The sequence below is a fragment of the Marmota flaviventris genome, chromosome 12 (genome assembly GCF_047511675.1).
Source record: "Marmota flaviventris isolate mMarFla1 chromosome 12, mMarFla1.hap1, whole genome shotgun sequence".
Lineage (NCBI taxonomy): Eukaryota > Metazoa > Chordata > Mammalia > Rodentia > Sciuridae > Marmota > Marmota flaviventris.
In genome coordinates this window covers 1,842,484-1,848,278 of record NC_092509.1, presented here as the reverse complement: position 1 = coordinate 1,848,278, position 5,795 = coordinate 1,842,484, and positions in this window count along the sequence as shown.

Here is a 5,795-nt window from a genome sequence, read left to right as displayed (position 1 = left end):
CCAGCGCACGTTGCACCAGGGCAACAGCATGGGGAGGGCCTGTCCTCTGCAGAAAGCCTGGGCTTTGCTTCTCCTCTTTCCTGTGGACAACAGAGCCTCCCTCTGCCCCAACCACAGTGCTCAGAAAAGGAGGGCTTTGAACTATGGGTCCTGGTGGCTCACCTCCTGAGGTCTAGGTCCAACAGCCAGACAAGGCAGGGAAACACTTGCCCCCACTGGCCAAAGGCACATGGCTTCCATGCAGAGAGCCATGTCCTCTGTCTTGTTCCCTTGGCTTCAGATTATGTGTTCTGAGCCTTTCCAATTTGCTTCTTTTTACAATCTTTTCTCTTTTGGCAATGCAACCATTTGTCTTCTGGTTTCATCTTTATTACTCACATTCCCTCAGGATGAGTATTCATTACAATATTTTAAATTAAGACCTGCACTGCCCTCCTAGCTGTGTGCATCAGGGCTCCCCACACAACACGTGTAATTCTTATCACAGGATTTCAGGCAGTTTGTACATGATATTCTATTAAAAACTCAGTTCCACTCAAGGTTGTCACAACCCAGGGATCACAGCTTCCTTCCGGATGATGTCCTGAGATACATTCACACATTCCTGTTAGCAGCAAGTTTCCTCCACAGGCCTGTGTTTCACATCTCATTTGATATAAAAATGCAACAGAAGGCATAAAAAGAAGCAGTTATTTATTTACATTATGGAATGGATTCTAGAGGGATACTAGATAAGCATAAATTATCACACCATAGCCACAATCCCTGCCCTTCTTCAGCCCAGAGGAGGAGGGTGAGGCCAGGAGCTGTCAATCACACAGCTGTTTCTCAGTCACTTCTAAGAATTGCAGACTTTGCTCTTAGAAAACAACAGTGACAACCACCTCCAAGAACTTGTGTGGTTCTCTGCATTTGAAACATTACCATTTGACCAAATATTTCAACAAAATTCCCTCTGAATGGAACCTGGACACCATCACCTACCTAGTGTCCCAGGATGCAGGGACAGATGGCACCCACAGCATGCTCTGCGGGTATCAGGACCCCTGACACTGTGGTGACTGTCTGGCTCACTCTCACTCAAGTCCCCATCAGAGTTCATGGCCCCCCAGATCCCCTCCCACATTCCATCCCAGGCCTTCAGCTGAGGTTGATGGGAACCCCTGACTTCAGTGTGGGCTATGGTAGTTGCTTAGGGGATCACATGTCATAGTTATATCCCCAGGGCCAGGGATGACCAGGACTTGTGCTGGGCCTGTCTGGGAAGAAAAGCTTCTATCAGAGTGACCACATCAGCAGATGGATGCAGATGTAGTCAGTTTCCATCCTCTTCCTCCAGGGTGCAGAGCACCTGAGAGGAATACAACCATGGGAAGATGGGGACAGACTCTGAGGAGAAGGTTGGAGCCCCAATCTAACACTCCTTTTGCCTGTCCACGATGAACTCAACCTGCCTGTTAATTAAAACAATCAAAGAAGGCTTGGTGGTTTTCCTAGCCTCAAACATGCCTGGCCTAGGACTGCCCCTCAACAATAAAATTTGTACTGAAAATTAATAATTTCCAACAACATTGTTTTTCTTTTGTTTCTTTTCTTTCTTTCTTTCTTTTTTTGTATATTTTTTTGTGAAGTAGTGCTGGTGTTTTCCTACAAAAATCAAGAAAATCTATTTCTACAATTTTCATGATCTTTTTAGAGAATAGTGAACATAAGCCCTTAGTGAATAAACTAATACGTTATTAAAAAGATGTTTATACATCAATAAAAAATGATTATTTATCACTCTGCTCCATAGGTAGTAATTCTTTGAATACTAAGGAAAATATGTTCTAAACTTATTTTACTACAAATAATCATGAGAAAATTATCTGAGATTTTTTAAAGTCCACCTAACTTCCAATATGCTACCAATAAAATGAGATTACTTTTTTTTCTTACCCAACAAATCACTGGTTGAAATAAATGAAGATAGTCCAAGTAAAGAGGTATACTGATACACATTAAGGGGCAGATAAATTGTGGGTGATATTACTTAGAAACACAGTCCTATTGATCAGATAAATACTAGGCATTTGATGAGACTGAAAATTCCATATTCTTTCTCCATATATTCTTTAATACTTAATCCTTCCCATGTAGATCTTTCATTTCTGAGCTATGGTAGTTACTAACACTATCCTACCAGAAACAGATAACAGGGTCCATGAGTCATTTCTGTCCAGATCAAGTTCCATTATGCTCACAACAATATTTAGTAGAGTTGGGCATGACCAGGGCCAGTCAGGGCCTTCTTTTACATTTCTCAGCCAAGGTTAACAGAAAAGAGGTTCTCATTTTGGTTCCTAGAATGGGAAAGAGAAAATCCTGCATGATTGGCATCTACAGTTCATTTTTTTCACAGTTCTTAAACTACCTGCTCATGGCTAAGCTGAACTGTACAGTAGCTGAAGAAATTATCTTCAAGCACAGATTGGTTCATAATGACAATGTATATCTGCTAAATATTCAATTTGATGAGGTGGAGAGAATCAGAAGATGGACTACAATGGGAAGGGGTAATTGGAAGAAAAGCTGGCTTCCTCAGAAAGAAGGTGCTTTAACCTGTCTTCATTCCCAAATGAGAAAAAAACATTAGTCAAATGTGTTCCTTCCTTTCTCTCTTCTCTATTTTCTTCCTTTCTCATTTTATTGGTTTTTTCCTTCTTATCTCTCACACTCCATCCCTTCATTGATTTCTTTCTAAGAGAAGATGTCTCAGTTTACTCTTCATATTTACTTCTCACAAACTAGTCATTTGGAAAATAAAGCTCTATGGGAGCCATATACATTTATATTATGTATTGTTACTCTGAATTTTTTTTAGTTGAAAAATATATTTTAAGAGTATACACACTCACATAAAACATTAGTGTTTTTTGTTTAATTTAATTTCTTATACAACAAATCATACATGTCCAGGGTCTAGTGAGAAGCCTTACATTGTTTTGCTAGGAATAGAACCAAAAACAAACAAACAAACAAAAATGACAACAGTAATAAAGTCCAAATTATTTTCTATTACATTACTGACTTTTCTGTAATAAGAGCAGTTTATAATAATTTAGAGAAAGTTATTTTATCTTTTCCTGAGAAGTATTCAAACTTTCAAAGGAATTTTCACTGATTTTTTCACCCAAATATCAAAGGATGATTTTGTTCACTGAAAACTTTAAAGAAACAATGCATTTCAAAGACATTTTAAATTCATTCAATGAATAACAACAGACTTTGGATGTTCAGATAAAGTAAGCATTTTCTATAGAATTTTTTTTTTAATTTTAAAAGAAAAAGGTAATTGGATCATCAGAGTACAGCTTTGCTCCAAATATCTGAATCCACACATTGATGTCAGGATGGCCAAAGCTGGGGAAAAATGAAATTTTTCTTGAAGAAACTCAAAGCCCTGGCTACCTATTTCTTTGTATTCATGTGTCTTTCAGGCATTGAGGGATTATTCTGGAAGAGGCAGCAGAGTTAATGAATATTGCAGCATTATTCAAAGAGTAGCCACTTATCTGAAAAGACTTTCTGTTATTACTGAGTTTATTCATGGGAAATAGTCATTTTTCTTCTTGGTCATAGATGTGTCAAAAACAGTTTAACAAGTTGAACTTGACAGTTTTTTTCTACCACAGCCTGGTTTATTAGTTTCGCTTGAAATGAAGCATTTTATTGAATTTATTAAAAATATGTCTGTAAACTATTATGTTCTACTCTGTCCTCAGCAGCAAGAGAACTGATGATCTATTTGCTTAACTTTGTTTCTTTCTACAAAACATCTCTAGGCTTCACATTTGGGTTTCCAGCTAAATTCAGCATGATGTTTATGATAGGGCTCCTTTTATTTCCCTATTTCTTAACACTGTAATAGTATCTTATATTCTCCTACTCTACAAATACCTAAATATCTTAGTGTAGTAATTATCCCAATACACACAAACACACACACACACATGAAAAATGTTGATTCCACCTTTCGTGGAACTTAGCTTTTAATTCAGAAGTATTTCATAATCTTCATCCTGCTCTCATGGGGGCTCTGTCACTTCCCTTGACTGATCCTCTTATGTTTCATTTATTTCAAATGTTTTGACATTTATTTCAGGAGAATTATGTCAAGAGTATGAATGACATTACACTCCATTAGCAATAAATTGGATAATATTGGAGAGTTAGAGTGTTAAAATATTTTATCCCATCATTTCATACTTCCATGTAGAAACTCTGATAGAAATTATAGCTACTTTAAGTGTTGTATGGATCAAAAACTTAAGATGTGGACTAAAAATTTTGAGTAAAATACCCAAATTGAAGTCATGGCTGTGTTATTTAATGAAGTTTTAACAAGTGACCACAAAACACTGGACACACACACACACACACACACATGTTTAAAGAAAGGAATCTTGGAGGTGTCAGTCCTCTTCTGGGGAAAACAAAAAAATGTTTAAAAAATATTGTTATTGAGGACTAACATTTGTCAAAGCAGGCTAATGTTAAGGTAGGCATTTCTCCTCTAAAGTCTTGAGTGTACTACATTAATTCTCTCAAGGAAGCGTTTATCACAAGCCTAACAACTAAGAAAAAAAAAAAAACATTATCAGAAGAATTCTCAGCCCAGTTCTACAAGAAATTGAAAAAAGAATGAACACCAATTCGTCTAAAATTATTTTATGAAATAGAAAATAGCAAAACTTTCTAACCTCATTCTATGAAACTAATATCAACCTGATGCAAAAACCAGACAAAGACACATCAAGGAAAGAACATTTCAGGCCAGTATTCCTGATGAACAGAGATGTAATAATTCTCAATAAAATTATGGCAAACAACATACAAAATCATATTAAAAATATTGTACAACATGATCAGTGGGCTTTGTCCCAGGGATGCAGGGTTGGTTAAACACATGGAAATCAATAAACATTTTTTAAGTAAATAGATGTAAAGACAAGAATCAAAAAAAATTATCTCAACAAATGCAGAAAAAGCATTTGACTAAATACATGGTCAAAACACTAGAAAACTATATATAATAGAAAAATATCTTAACACTACAAAAGCTGTTTATGGTAAACACAAGGGAAATCTTCTTCTTCTTCTCCTCCTTTTTTTTTTTTTTTTTTTTGAGTAAGGAGATTTTACTGAAAACAGAACCAAAACCGGACAAAGGATTACAAACAGGAATGTGGACTCCTCACAAAACAAAAACAAAAACAAAGAACAAAAAGTGTCCGAAGGACAAAAGGGGGTAGCGAGAGTAAGGAAAAGGGTGATTTTTTTTCCTTCCCATTTCTTTTAAAAAAGCCAACACAAAGAAACACACGCACACACAACCCTTTGTTCCCGAGTAGAAACATAAATACGGAAGAATCTAAAACTCTGTTCTTCTTTCTTCCAAAGGCAAAAAAAAAAAAAAAAAAATGTAAAAGAAAAGTCAGGCTGAAGGCTGTGCCGCACAGAGCCCCTTCCGCAGCAGTGTGTAGAAGGGGCGGCTAGGCCCTGGGTTTGTGTGACACCTGGCGGCAGCGCGGGGAACAGAGGCAGTACGAGGGGGTGTCATGCGCTCTCCCTCAACCCCCCAGAAGCAGGGGGTCCAGCTTGTCAAGTCCAAGGCGCCCTCTCCAAGTCCTGGGCACCCTCTTGGAGGGGGTCGCCAGGGCAGCACCATACCAACTCCTGGGAGCTCAATCCCCGCCCCCTGCAAGCCCGCCCCTCAAGAGGAGGCAGGCCGAGGATGCGCCCTGTGCTTGGGC